This window comes from Anomaloglossus baeobatrachus, chromosome 11 (genome assembly GCF_048569485.1).
Source record: "Anomaloglossus baeobatrachus isolate aAnoBae1 chromosome 11, aAnoBae1.hap1, whole genome shotgun sequence".
Classification (NCBI taxonomy): Eukaryota; Metazoa; Chordata; class Amphibia; order Anura; family Aromobatidae; genus Anomaloglossus; species Anomaloglossus baeobatrachus.
Window position 1 is genome coordinate 39,797,796 of NC_134363.1, and position 15,875 is coordinate 39,813,670.

Consider the following 15,875-nt stretch of genomic DNA (forward strand, 5'->3'; position numbering starts at 1 on the left):
GGCACAGGAACAGACAGATCAGGATATCACTCACAGGACCAGCAATCACAGGCAAAGCAGTGATAAGCTTATAGCCAGCGCTGGTTCACTGGAAATGTCAGCTTTTAAGGCATCCATGGTCCGGAAGTGAGGCCCGAGAGAAGGCTCCGCCCCCTAGCCATGTGGACGGGGAGGTGAACCATGACATGTGCTCTGCTCTTGGTACAGTTGCGAATGTTTTGCCTATAAATCATAAGAGGTTCCCAGAATGCCAGCATTCGCATGCTGGTTGAGGAAGTCTTCACTGCTCCTGGCCCAATTGCGAATCTTTTGCCTAGGAATCATAAGAGGTGCCCATAATGCTTACCATCGAGTGCCAGTTGAGCAAGACTGCACTGCTCCTGGTCCAGTGGTGAATCTTTTAACTAGAAATGACAAAAGGTGCCCAGAATGCTGGCATTCGAGTGCTGGTTGAGGAAGTCTTCACTGCTAACAGACAAGTTGCGAATCTTTTGCCTAGGAATCATAAGAGGTGCCCATAATGCTTACAATCGAGTGCCAGTTGAAGAAGACTGCACTGCTCATGGTCCAGTGGTGAATCTTTTGCCTAGATGTCACAAGAGGTGCCCAGAATGCCGACATTCGAGTGCCAGTTGAGGAAATATTCACTGCTCCAGGTCCAGTTGCAAATATTTTGCCTAGAAATGATAAGAGGTGCCCAGAATTCTGACAATTGAGTGCTGTTTGAAGACGTCTGCACTGCTCTTGGTCCAGTTGCGTATCTTTTGCCTAGAAATCATAAGAAGTGCCCATAATGAGTGCCAGTTAAGAAAGACTGCACTGCTCTTGGTCCAGTTGTGAATCATTTGCCTAGAAATCATAAGAGGTGCCCAGAATGTCGACAATCGAGTGCCGATTGAGGAAGTCTTCACTGCTCCCAGTCCAGTTGCGAATCTTTTGCCTAGAAATTGTGCCCAAAATGCTGACAATCGAGTGCCGGTAGAGGAAGTCTGCACTGCTCTTGGTCCAGTTGCAAATCTTTTGCCTAGAAATCATGACAGGTGCCCAGAATGATGACAATCGAGTGCCGGTTGAGGAAGTGAGCTGTAATGCTGCCACCAGGGGGAGCCAGAGCTCTACAGCAGAAGACACTACACAGAGCAATGAGAACCAGGAAGTGAATACACAGCGTTCTCATACACTAGCTCAAAGCACAGCTGAGAAGCAGAGCTGCAGAACATGCAAGGAATAGTCAGGCAGGCTGGGTCAAACACCGTATGGGCAGAAGCAGGACCGGAGGAACGAGCAGAAGCGGAGTCAAAGTCAGGCCAAGGTCAGTACCGGAGGAAGCAACCGAGTGGGGCAATAGGAGAGGGGACAGAGGACAGGAGGGACGACCACGGGATGGAACACAGACAAAGGCACGGGGGCACAGGAACAGACAGATCAGGATATCACAGGACCAGCAATCACAGGCAAAGCAGTGCTAAGCTTATAGCCGGCGCTGGTTCATTGGAAATGTCAGCTTTTAAGGCATCCAGGGTGTGGAAGTGAGGCCCGAGAGAAGGCTCTGCCCCATAGCCATGTGGACGGGGAGGTGAACCATGACATGTGCTCTGCTCTTGGTACAGTTGCAAATGTTTTGCCTATAAATCATAAGAGGTGCCCAAAATGCTGACAATCGAGTGCCGGTCGAGGAAGTCTGCACTGCTCTAGTCCAGATGCAATTCTTTTTGCTCAAGAGGGTATACAGCTGCAGTTTATCTGCCATCTTCTGTATGTGATTGTGCATGCTGCGAGAGGGGAGAAGGAGCAGCCCAGAGGACATCTGGTTGACTTGGAGGACACAGCTATGCATCACACCAAATAAAACTCTTTCATTTTACATATATTTAGGCAAATAATGTTCATTTTAAGGATACAGCCAGAGATATATAAAGCTTATTAGCTTCAACAAATAATAGAATTGCTGAATCACAGATATTTTTGCATTGTGTACAGGATTGGAATGTAACATTTCAGGACTATGAAATTGATAGAGACATTTCCTACCGAGAACGATACCTGGCAGCTATATACTGCTCTGTGGTTCAGTAAGTTTGATCTCCATTCGCCTTACTCTATGAAATTCATATAGTAGAGCAATGTATTTTTTATTTAGATTTTTGCCTATGGCATTTTCTGAGATTTGTTGTGTTTTTTTCCCCTTTGAATTATTAGTTGACTTCATTAACAATTTGCCCTCAGTGGCCACAGTTTTATTATACAGCAAAATTCTAAAGAACAATATGGAATCAGATCATTAAAGCAGTCGAGCAGCCAGTGGCGTACCTTGAAGCTTGTAGGCCACCATTGCAAAATCTCCAACGGGGTCTTTAACCCCGTCATGTTCAATATTTTTTTTGTTTGTGCTTTCATTTTTGATTCCCCTTCTTTCAAAATAGAGTGACCGAAAAAATTGTCGTTTATGCTTTTGAAGTCTTCTTTTCACCATTTAACATATGGTGGCCCAATTCTAACGTATCGGGTAGTCTAGAATGTGTATGTAGGTCAGCAGATTGAATAATAAGGTAATGAATGGACTGGATGGGTTAGGTTTCATTTAGTATTCTTATAATTGTTTATTGGTTTTAAAATGACAAACAACAGAAGGAACAGTATTAATAGATGAGTCTAATGTTTAATGATGTCCATGATTTGTAATGTAAGAAGGCCATGAACAGTGTAAAGTTAAGTAAAAATATTTTTGTACACCACATTTTGTGTGAAGACCTGGTCCCATCCTGGTATAGTCTCCATCCTTGTATTGACCCCATCCTGGTATGTGCCCCCATCGTGGTGCATCCATCATCCTGACACGTAAACATCCCGCCCACCTCCTTCCTTCCGCATAGCCGGCCGGGATGCAGGTTGGAGATGTTCCTCGCTCCTGCGGCTTCACACACAGTGATGTGTGCTTCCGCAGGAACGAGGAACAACATCGTAACATCGGTCTTTCCCAATACATGGAAATGACCGACACTACACTGATGATACGATTACGACACTTTCGCGCTCGTTAATCGTATCAAAAATGCTTTACACACTACGATGTGGAGAGCGACGCCGGATGTGCGTCACTTTCGATTTGACCCCACCGACATCGCACCTGTGATGTTGTAGTGTGCAAAGTGCCCCTAAGGGGCACTTTGCACACTACAACATCGCAAGCCGATGCTTGCGATGCCAAGCGCGATAGTCCCTGCCCCCGTCGCAGCTGCGATATCATGGTGATAGCTGGCGTAGCGAACATTATCGCTACGCCAGCTTCACATGCACTCACCTGCCCTGCAACGTCGCTCTGGCTGGCGAACCGCCTCCTTATCAAGGGGGCGGGTCATGCAGCGTCATAGCGACGTCACACAGCAGGCAGCCAATAGAAGCAGAGGGGCGGAGATGAGCGGGATGTAAACATCCCGCCCACCTCCTTACTTCCGCATAGCTGGCGTGAGCCGCAGGACGCAGGTAAGAAATGTTCCTCGCTCCTGCGGCTTCACACACAGTGATGTGTGCTGCCGCAGGAACGAGGAACTACATCGTAACATCAGTCATTTCCAAATTATGGAAATGACCGACGCTACACTGATGATACGATTACGACGATTTTCCGCTCGTTAATCGTATTAAAAAGGCTTTACACACTACGATATCGCCTGCGACGCCGGATGTGCGTCACTTTCAATTTGACCCCACCGACATCGCACCTGCAATGTCGTAGTGTGCAAAGTGCCCCTAAGACTAACATCCTTTTTAAACTCAGCCTCCCACTTCTGTCTCCAAGATTTCTCTCATGCTGCACCAATTTTCTGGAATGCACTACCCTGGATGATATGATTAACACCCAGCCCCAACTTTAAAAGCATATCTCTTTTGCAATGTCAATCATCTTCCCTTCAATAAAACTTCTCCCCGTTCCTCCTCTAAATTTATCTTCAGAATCTGGTCCCTCTTATTTGTCTGTCTCCACATCCTTGATGCACCCAGTAGCTTGTGAGCAGGGCTCTCACTTCTCCTGTAACTGTTGAACCATGTGTTCCTTTTTATTGTCTTTATTGTCTTTACATGTTCCTGCTTAATTGTAAAATTATGGGGAATATATAGACTTTATATAAATAAAGTAATAATTATATAAATTATGTACCATATTTTTCAGACTGTAAGACACACTTTTCCTCCCAAAAATTTGGGAGGAAAATGAGGGGTGTGTCTTATAATCCAAATGTAGCTTACTGGGGGAGATGGAGAGGGGTCGCAGGAGATGCTGCGGGTGCTGTTCTGCAGGCGGTGCGCTGTGCTGTGGGCTGTGCTGGGGCTCCGGGCTGTAAGGCAGGGGTCGCCATTCTGAAAATGTTGGCGGTGAGGGCTTCAAATAATGGTGCCTGGAGTCAGCGCATGTGCAGATGGAGCTCTCGGTACAATATCTTATCTGCACATGCGCCATCTCCAGCTTATTGATCTTCCTGTAGCGGGCTTAAGGAGAATGGCGCACGGAGGTGGTGCATGCATAGATGAGATCTTGGCTCATAATTGAGTCTAGAGCTCCATCTGCGCACGCGCTAACTCCGGGCGCCATTTCCCAACAGTTTCTGGATGTCTCATAGCGCCCATAGCGAGCATCTGGGACATCTATGGCGCCCTGGACTAGCCAGGTCGTCATAGATAACACACAAACACCCCCACCCCCATTAGACAGTAACATTAGCCAAACAAAAACCCTTGTTGCCTCCCTCCAGTGTCTGATGTCCACACCAGGTGGGGCGGAGCCAAGCGGTTGGCCCCACCCACCGAGGAGTTCACAGGCCTGGAGGCGGGAAAAGTGTCAGTTAGTAGTGAGAAGAGAGTAGTTGAGGAGTTTGAAGTGAGAGGAGCAAGCACTTGGGTGTCTGGGTTTGTGGCCCAGGCACTGACAGAAAGGTTGGCAGACGGTGGTGGCCGTCTGCAGGAGTGTTGAAGCAACGCGGAACCGTAGGACCGGGGTCGGGCGTTGGCCCGCCGGTACCGACCGGGGAGCGAAGTGAAGCCAGCACACACAGGCAGGGCGGGCCATCGGACCCCGACCAGGCTTGGAGCCGCTGACAATAGTCAAATCCGAGTGTGACCGGAACCCCAGGGATTTCCTAACAGCCAAAGACCCGATAGAAGTCAACCGCCCACACCGTGAGGGTATACAGCTACCGCCTAAGGCTAGAGACCCAAGGGCCAGCACCTGCGGGCAAACGGGCTCCTCCGGCATCCATACACCGGAGAGCGGACTACCGTTGGGGATCCATAGTAGTCAATCAAGTACATCAAGGTGCAGGGAAAGACAGCCACCATCACCTGTCTGGGGAGAGACACTGCAGCCGGCTGCGGGACCCGTCCATCCAGCCGTTTGGTTTACCAAGGACTTTGTGCATCTTTTACTGAGTGAGTACACCCGTGCCATCCGGCACCGCGCCGCGCTGTCCCTGCAACCCTGCACCTCACCAACCCTGCCTCCCCATCACACCACCGGGCCCCCGGGACCACCGACCCCTACCCACGGAGGGGGGAAACAACATCCCAGCTGCTCCCTACCATCGCTCCCGGGATCCCTGTCACCAGCAGCGGTGGTGCCCATCTTCACCACAACCCGTGGGTGGCGTCACGGACTAAATTCCCCAAACCAACCACCCCTTTCACTCACGGGCGAGGAGCGCTGCTCGAGTCCCCGGATCCGGCCCACCGCTCGAGCCACCGAGCAGCAGCCGCATCAGCACCGGACCCGAGCGTTGGCGAGCGACCAGCAGCGGCGGCGTCCTCCCCGCCCGCGACACATCCGCTGCACCGCCCGCAGTATAGCCCTACTCCACCACTGCCCCTGCCTCCTGTGACCCCGCTCCACTACCACTGCCGCCCCCCTCTGGTAAGACACCACCGGATTATAAGACGGAACCCATATTTTTTTTTCCTTTTTTTTTGCTTCTAAATTTGGGGTGAGTCTTATAATCCAGTGAGTCTTATAAAATGAAAAGTATGGTACTTATTAGTCAGACACTATAATTCCTTGATGGATTCTGCATTTCTTATGATTTATTTTATAAATATAGTTAAAAAATGAAGCGGGTTTTCAGTATTGATTTATACGTTCGTCAATGTCTGGGGGCAGCTGGAACAAAAAAATTCCCTACTGCCGATGTGATGTCTACCACGTATTATTCGTATAAGCTCCCTGAATCTTTCATGTACTTTCCTGGTCATCATCGAATTATACATCTAGTTCCAGCATTTCCTAATGTCTTTCATTACTGCGGCAGTCTTACGGTGGACGGCACACACCGAGCAGATGGTCTCTAATGCCCTATTTAGCGATGATAACATTACCTGCTACCTGCTGATTCTCATTTACTGATAAAATAAGAAAATGGAAAAAGTGAAAGTCCCTTTAAATAATTTATGATATTTTCCTTATGGATGAATATACGACTGGAGCAGAAATGGTGAATCGGCACAGAAAGGATGAGAAGGAAGCAAATGACAGGGAATTATACAAAGGCATGTATGTCACTGCCCTGTCTCGGCTAGCATCAGCAGGGCATGCTTTGATCTGAGACTCGACAATACTGACTAAATGAATGTCATCTCGCTACATCCTTGCGTTGTGGATAAGACTTTGCAGTTGTCCTGTTTCATTTAGGCAAGCAAAGGAAGCACCGATAGCGGTGACCTAGGAAGGAAGAGGTAACAAATCACTGTCAATTTTAACCACGGCCCTAATCAATCTCGGACAAATAAGGGGAGAGTTTTATTTATTGAAGTCTACCTTGTCCAATTGCAAACAGCCAAGGAATTCAAAATTACAACCGGTAAGGTGAACTTAAAGGAATACTAAAGGAAGAAAATATAAAAATGCCACGATACAATCAAAAATATGATAAAACCTGCCATTCCCAACTTGTGTCTGGCTGTAAGGAAACCATCTGCAGCAGAAGCAAATCTGCACTGTTCTGTGTAAAATATTAGGTCAAGAACCAGGAATTAAAGCTCGATGAAGCTCATTTGCATAATCCGGTACATTCTGGGAAGAGGGGAGGGTTACCATGAGTCTGAAGATCTTTGGGTGTAGCTGGATTCAGTTGCTCGAAGGAAATAGTCAAACCAGAAACTGAAATACGAGGAGGGCTTTCCGGTGCTTTCTGCGAAAAGTGAAGAACGAAGAGTCGCTCAAATCTGAAGATCTTTGTGTGTTGTTGGGTCACGCTGCTCGAAGGAAATAGGCAAACCAGGAATTGAAGCTTGAGAAACGTCATTTGCATGTTTTCAGTATATTCTGGAAAGAGTGAAGAGTCGCCGCAAGTCTGTAGATCCTTGGATGTTGGTAGTGTGGAGCCCCCGTCACCTGCAGGTCGCCTCAGGGTCTTCACGTGTTGGGAATCTTCTGGCCACAGGTAGGTCAGGTTAACTTCAATGGGAATCGTGACGCCACTCTCGGTATTGCGGTCAGGGGGTGACCGCCACTTCAGTTTAGGGAGCGTCTGGGGCTGATGGTAAATGCATTCTGGTGTTATGGCCTCCCAAGAGTGAGGCTGGCCCCAGGGGCTCAGTGTAAGGCTATGTGCCCACGTAGCGTATTTTCATGCAGTTACGCTGCGTTCTGCACCGCAGCGTAACTGCATGCGTCCTGCGTCCCCAGCACAATCTATGAAGATTGTGCATAATCCATGCTCACGTGGCGTATTAGAACGCAGCGCTTCGGCTGCTGCCTAAGCACTGCGTTCTAAGAAGTGACATGTTACTTCTTTCGTGCGCTTTGCATGCAGCCCCCGCTCTGTCTATGGGAGGGCCTGCATCCAGAGCACATGAAATCGGCTTTTCAGTATGCACTGTTTCTGTAGCGATTTGAAGCGCACGTGTGCTGTTCAAATCGCTGCAGAAATTTCTGCAGTGACAGAACGCAACGTGGGCACATAGCCTAAGTGTCTAGTACCACAGGTCGCAGAAGAACTCACACACAAACAGCAATGTCTTTCAGGGCTTTTACTCACTTTTCTGGTGGTATTGTGAGTCAACCCGGGCGATGCTATGACGAACCAAGTGGAACCAGGTATTCCTCAGGCTGATCCAGGGGTGACTGCTGACTCGCCTTCCTAGACCTTCTTGTTTGGGGTGACCCCTGACTTGTAATATAGCGGGAATCACCCAGGGAAGTCACAACTACCGTTCTCCCCTTTCTGGCCCGTTTGCTGGCAGCGTGGACCAAGTAAAGTTGGCTTCTTGCCCTGTCCCACTTATGGGCCCCCTCGTTGCTGCTGATGCTGCGGACTCTGTGTAGGTTGGTGAGGCACATTCAGTACCCTCACCAGCAGGTTTGGCAGGCCGAGTAGATGGGTTCCTGCTCTGGGGACCTGTTTCCCCGTGTGGGCTTGGCCTACTGGTAGTCTCCTTACTCAGCCACCTCTTCACTAGGTGGATTTCAGGCAGCACTACTGGGTAGCCGTTCTCACCCGTCAACAGCCACTACAGGTGCAGGGTCTGAGTGTGTCCTGCTCCTCTGCTCCACACATCAGATGCGGCTGCTCCACTTCTCTCCTCTTGCTGCCACTGCACACTCTCTGTCTCCAGTCCCACTACCCACCATTAGCTGGGATGCGAGGGCTATGCCCCCTCCCTGGGTCTGCCCAGGGGTCCCCTCTAAGCTGTGTGTGTCCTGGTTACTAAGTGTCTGTGTGTGTCCACACCCTAGTCAGCCTTTGGGATTACCTGTTTGTACTGCCCCAGCATGGGTGCAATACTCAGTGGTGGCTGACCAGGTCAGGGGCGCCACACTACATCGTGCTGCTTGAAGGAAATCATCAAACCAGAAAATGAAGCTTGAGAAAGGATTTCCGGTGTATTCTGGGAAGAGTGAAGAGTTGCCGCGAATCTGAAGATTTTTGGGTGTTGCTGGATCATGCTGCTTGAAGGAAATCGGTAAACCAGGAATTGAATCTCAAGGAAGGTAATTTGCATAATTCCGATGTGTTCTGGGAAGAGTGAAGAGTTGCCGCGAGTCTGAAGATCTTTGGGTGTTGCAGGATCATGCTGCTTGAAGGAATTAGGTAAACCAGGAATTGAAGCTTGAGGAAAGTCAGTTCCATGTTTCCAGTACGTTCTGAGAAGAGTGAAAAGTCACTGTACGTCTGAAGATCTTTGGGTGTAGCTATGTCGAGATGCTTCAAGGAAATCGTCAAGACAGGAATTGAAGTTCGGGAAAGGTCTTTTGTATATTTTTGGTGCATTATGGAAAAAGTGAAGGATCACTGCAAGTCTGAAGATCTTTGGGTGTAGCTGGATCGAGCTGCTTGAATGAAATCGTCAAACCACAAATTGAAGCTCGAGGAAGAATTTCTGGTGTATTCTTGGAAAGGGAATAGCACCAGTGAGATAATATTAAAATTTAACCTTTATTTTATTCCTTAAAACACACAAAAAGCAATATTAAAAACCGAAGATTTGACCATGCAGGTCACAAATCACACACTGCCCAGAGCTGTATATAAAGCTCAAAAGGGCCACAAATACGTCCCTTAGGCAAGATAGACAATGGGACAACTAAATCATGTGTTGAGAGCTGGTTAATACTATCAGTGGATAGCACATAGTCATAACGACAATAGTTCCATTATGCTCAGGTCAGAGTCATAAAATAACACAGGCAAAAGGATATATATTTTTCCTTCACTGAAGGTACGAAAAATACATATAAACACCTATTGGCTGTAATCAACACACAAATTAGGCAAAAAAACAGGGAAGATCTCACCCATTCAGATGATCTTCTGTTGCTTATCACAGCATCTCTTGCTGACACGGCCAAAATGGGGCTTGGATTCCAGGTTGATGTAACTCACCCTAAACCCCATTGACTCCCGTCCTAACAAGGACGGTCCACAACTGAACCTATTGTTGTCCTTGTTCAAAACAGCCCCACATGCCTCCCGACGCGTTTCGTCACGTTTTAGTGACTCCTCAGGGGACCAAACATGGGTTAAAAGTATCAGGGCCAGTGATGGTGTAATGCCTGCAAGGTCCACACACACCAAATGCTGCAAACAGTTAGCCCCACTCATTCTGACCTATAAATGTATGGTCGGGGCCCACAAAGCCAATCCACAAAACTTCCGATCAGGTGCAACATTAATCACCTCACACGATCAACACTCACCACCAGCTGAAGGAGTAAGGACGCCAGGATTCCACGTGTCACAGTGTTTCCATATCGTTCGGTCTCCATTATCCAGCATGTGCACAGGACTTCCTGGTTGTGTTCACAGAAGCGAGGCTTGGAACACATCACGTGATACACACATGGTTCACCATGTGATCCACCGTGTCATCGCTTCATTCTGAGTATTACAGCAGTGTAGGATCTGCCCACACCAGTGGGACACGCCCCCGGCCGCCCAGGCTGCAGTGCTTACAGGGAAAAAAAAAAAAAAATCCAAGCAGCCTGTCACATATGTGCAGGCACATCCAGGCCAGAATCAGCCGCACGGTGTTGTGTATATCCAAAACCACTGGGCAAGTGTATCACATGTTTCATGAGCCTATTTCAAACTTACCCTTGTCCCCATTAGTCTGTGCTGGAGACAAAGTTAGGCTCGTCATAACCATCAATATGTATATCATTATTTTAGTGACTCCATTAGGTAATTAAGATAAGCACTGTGTAAGATATATATGAGGTTTGGTGAGTGTTGCGGAAGTTGTGTATTTTAATATGCTTCAAGTCAAAGAAAAAAGTTACTCTTCCACCATGCTAGTAGCAAAGTGGGTCATAAAATGACCTCATTGTGTCCATTGATATTTTAGCAGGCTGGAAAGTCAGTGGTCTAAGGATCATTATTTCTAGCAGAGAAGGGATAAAACAGAAAGTTACAGTGTCATTATGCTCAAACCGAGCGAAAATCCGAGAGAAGTCAGATGTAACAGCCATAGTTTAACTGCTCATTCAGGCCTTTGGGGGCCACTGTATCCAACCTGAAAATCCACCTGGTCTCTCGTTGTAGTACCAGGCGGTCCCAGTCACCACCTCTCAGGGGTTGTTCAATCTTATCAATACCAGTAAATGATATGACGTTTTTCTTTCCTCCGTGGACATTATTTACGTGTCGGGCTAAGGGGGTCTCTCTCTTATGTTCTATGTCCCCCAAGTGGTCCCCAATACGCCGTCTAAACTCCCTGATGGTTTTTCCCACGTATTCAAGGCCACATTCGCATGTGGCCTTGTAGATAATACCCCGGGACCGGCAGTTTATGAAGTGGCGTATATCAAATAGCTCCTGAGTGACATTTGAGTTAAAGTTTTTTGAGGAGTTGATGAATGGACATGCCACACATTTCCCACATCTATAGCACCCTTTCATGTTAGATTTTAGCCAAGTATGTTGTTGGGGTGCCTGGAAGTGGCTGTGGACAAGTCTATCCTCAATCGACCTCCCTTTTTTGTAGGTGACGTGGGGATATTCACCGACCTTATGTTCAAGGTCTTTATCCATTCGGAGGATACCCCAGTATCTTTCCAAGATATTTCTTACTTGTTGTGACCCGTTTGAATAGGTCGTGATGAACCTGATTGGTCCATCACCACCTTTCTCGGGGGCTGAAACTAGGAGGTCTGTTCTCTTTATTGTTTTAGTTTCATTATAGGCCTTTTTCAAAACTCTTTCAGGATAACCTCTCTCCAAGAACCTATCCCTGAGATCATCTGCTTGATGTTTAAATGATCTCTCATCGGAACAGTTCCTCCGCATCCTCAGATACTGGCCCTTAGGTATTCCCCTTTTGAGGGGTGCTGGGTGATTGCTCTCCCATCTTAGAAGGGAGTTTGTAGAGGTTGGTTTTCTGTAGGTGCGCGTTTTAAGGGCACCTCCCTCTGTCTTAGTGACCAAGATATCCAAGAAAGGTAGGGTAGTGCGATTGGTCTCGTAGGTAAAGTGTAAACCAATAGGGTTGTCATTTAGTTTGTTAACAAAGCTTTCAAGGGTACTCTCCGGGCCACGCCAGATGACGAATACGTCATCAATATAGCGTGCCCAGAGTTCCACTCTGTGGGTGTCCTCCACTTCGTCCTCGCCGGCAAAGACCATTGTCTCCTCCCACCAGCCCAGGAGCAAATTTGCATACGAGGGGGCACAAGGGCTCCCCATCGCGGTGCCCCTGCGCTGGTGGAAGAATTTACCGTCGAAAACAAAGTAGTTCCTAGTTAGACAAAAATTGAGTGCCCTCAGTACAAAAGCATTATGTTGTAAGAATTGACAACCCCTGGTGGACAAGAAGTACTCAGCAGCCTGCAATCCCTTGTCATGCGGTATTGAGGAGTACAGTGCCTCCACATCAATACTTGCCAAAATGCACCCATCATCAACACATATACCATCGATCTTCCTCAGAAAATCGGTGGAATCTCTGGTATAGGATTGCAAAGATGTGACAAAGGGTCGCAAGACAATGTCCAAATATTTGCCCAGATTTTGGCAAATGCTATTGATTCCCGATACTATGGGTCTGCCTTTGAGTGGGTCTAGTCCCTTGTGCACCTTCGGCAGCCCATAGAAGGTAGCAATAGTTGGATTCTGGGGCAGCAGGAATTCATATTCTTTCTTGTCAATAACCTTAGAGGCCAAGGCCTCATCCAGCAAGATTTTTAATTCAGACAAAAACATCTTTGTTGGATTTTCCCTCAAAACGTCATACCCTTCTCTATCATCCAAGAGATCCAGGCACATTCTGCGGTATTTTTCAGAGTCCAGGATCACCACATTGCCCCCCTTATCTGAGGGTTTTATCACAATGTGGCGATCCTGTTCAAGCCCCCGCAGGGCCCTGATTTCCTCTCCCGTACAGTTATAAGTGGAGAAAGGATTTTGCTGACTCAATTTTTTCAAATCCTCTGTCACCAGATTGACGAAGACATCCACTGTGGACATCTCACTTTGTGGAGGCGGCATTTTTGTGCTTTTATTTTTTAAGATGAGCCCTTGTCCTGGAAGGAACACCAATCTTTGGTTCCTTTGCTTACTTGCTGTATTCTTGGAAAGAGTGAAGAGTTGCTAAAAGTCTGAAGATCTTTGGGTGTAGCAGGATTAAGCTGCTCAAAGGTAACCGTCAAACCAGAAATTGACACTCAAGGAAGATTATTTGGATATTTCCGGTGCATTCTGGGAAGAATGAAGAGTTGCCACAAGTCTGAAGATCTTTGGGTGTAGCTGGATTAAGCTGCTCGAAGGTAATTGTCAAACCAGAAATTGACACTCAAGGAAGGTTATTTAGATATTTCAGGTGCATCTGGGAAGAGTGAAGCGTTACCGTAAGTCTGAACATCTTTGGGTGTACCTGGATCGTGCTGCTTGTAGGAAATCGTCAAACCAAAACTTGAAGCTCGAGGAATGTCACTTGCATATTTCTGGGAAGAGTGAAGAATTGTCGCAAGTCTGAACATCTTTGGGTATAAATTGTCAAACCTGAAATTGACAGTAAAGGAAGGTAATTTCGATATTTCCGGTGCATTCTGGGAAGATTGAAGAGTTGGCCAACGAGTCTGAAGATCTTTGTGTATTGCTGGATTGAGCTACTTGGAGGAAATCGGCAAGACAGGAATTGAAGCTCGAGCAAGGTCATTTGGATAATTCCAGTGCATTCTGGGAAGAGTGAAGAGTTGCAGCAAGTCTAAACATCTTTTGGTATACCTGGATTGAGCTGCTCGAAGGAAATAGCCAAACCAGAAATTAAAGCTTGAGGAAGGTCATTTGCATAATTCTGGTGCATTCTGGAAAGCGTGAAGAGTTGCCAAAAGTCTGAAGATATTTGAATGTAGCTGGATTGAGCTTCTCGAAGGAAATCATCAAACCTGAAATAGAAACTCCAAGAAGATCATTTGGATATTTCCAGTGCATTCTGGGAAAAGTGAAGAGTTGCTGCGAGTCTTGAAGAGCTTTGGGTGTAGCTTTATCTAACTGCTTCAAGGAAATTGGCAAGACAGGAATTGAAGTTCGAAAAAGGTTTTTTGTATATTTTTGTTGCCTTCTAGTACAATGGAAGGATCACTGCAAGTCTGAAGATCTTTGAGAGTAGCTGGATCTAGCTGCTTGAATGAAATCATCAAACCAGAAATTGAAGCTCGAGGAAGGGTATTTGCATATTTTGGGTGCCTTCTAGAAAGAGTGAAGAGTCTCAGTGAGTCTGAAGATCTTTGGGTGTAGCTGGATCGAGCTAAAGTGCTTGAAGGAAATCGTCAAAGCCCATGCCTATTGGCGCAAATCTTTACGACAGTTTAACAATTCATTTTGTTCAACATGGAGAAGGAAATTACCATATGGTGAGCTGCAATTTGCGCTATATGTTTGCCTTCAAGTCAGAAGCTTCACATGCCAGAAATGCAAGCTTCTGACTCTGATAGGGAACAAGCTGCAAAGTCTTCAAAAGAGAATAGCTACACTGAAGCTCATCAAAGAAGACGAGGATTTCCTTTATTGCAGAAGAATCTCTTCAGAATGTTGAAAAAGAAGAACGTTTCAGCGTTCCTGCAAAAGCTAATGATAGAGAAGAAATAACTCTTCAGAATGTTTGTCTAGAAGCACATTTCAATGTACCTGCAGAAGAAAAGAAATGGAAGTATGTGTCCAAAAGAAGCAGTAGGATGAGGAGGCAGTCAGTGCCCATACTGTTGAAGAACTGCCAGGCACTCACGAAGGACAACATCAAGAAAGGGCTTTGTCTACAAAGAACAATCCAGTAAGCAATCATGACCATTGAGGAAGGATTCTCCAGTCGTGCTGTATGTGTGTTACCCACCAATACCATCTGTAAATAATGCATTTAAACAAAGAGCAGAAGAGTCTTTATATTCACCAAAGTATAGAAATACCCCATAGACATCGTGATACAAATGTATACAACATTTTATTAATTATTAACGCACAGGGTATTACAAGATGTACAAAAAATGATTACAAGAAAAACCGGAGTGGGTTAGTGAAGGAAGAGGGGAAGAACCCCACGTGACCCAGGATAGGTGCCCGATATCACATAGGACCTGCTGATACAAATATAGTGCTGAGGTAGCCACATGCCCATAAGGAAGGCCAGCACAGATCGTCAGGGAGTCCTGGAGTACACGTGGGGGACGTCGGTCCCCACGTGTACACCAGGACTCCCTGACGATCTGCTTGTTTTAGGTAAGCCCTCGTGCCTCATTGGACGGTAGACCGAGTTCTACTGCCTGGGCACCTCTTTACTATAGCATGAGGTTATAGCCTAGCTGTGGAGTGAACCATAGGCCATTTTACTAGTCTCTTATATAGGCCTGAGGTTATCCTTAGCAACTTGTGTATAATCTGACAGAGGGCCATATGTTATTACATTGGGCTACCGCATAGCGGGACAATGGACCCTTGGTTCCTGTGCTGGCCTTCCTTATGGGCATGTGGCTACCTCAGCACTATATTTGTATCAGCAGGTCCTATGTGATATCGGGCACCTATCCTGGGTCACGTGGGGTTCTTCCCCTCTTCCTTCACTAACCCACTCCGGTTTTTCTTGTAATCATTTTTTGTACATCTTGTAATACCCTGTGCGTTAATAATTAATAAAATGTTGTATACATTTGTATCACGATGTCTATGGGGTATTTCTATACTTTGGTGAATATAAAGACTCTTCTGCTCTTTGTTTAAATGCATCATTTTCGAGTTGTTGCCTATAATTTCTGGATCCTTATGCTATATACATCTGTAAATAATACACGGACTGCATGCGACTTGGTTCAAATTGGCCACAGTAGCCTTTTTTACCTATTATTTACATTCTAAACACAAGGGGGCGCCGTCCAACGGGCGACCCCAACAAATAACAATGGGTAA

General features: G+C 46.6%; 1 long non-coding RNA gene across 2 annotated transcripts in view; it reads right to left on the minus strand.

The window, feature by feature from the left end:
* The window catches only part of LOC142257042 (uncharacterized), a 115,081-nt gene extending 104,799 nt beyond the window's left edge, over positions 1–10,282 (minus strand). For both annotated transcript variants that reach the window (XR_012727589.1, XR_012727590.1), the window contains exon 1: positions 10,181–10,282. This is a non-coding gene — a long non-coding RNA (uncharacterized LOC142257042). The remainder of the gene's footprint in view (positions 1–10,180) is intronic.
* Positions 10,283–15,875: the final 5,593 nt, after the last annotated feature.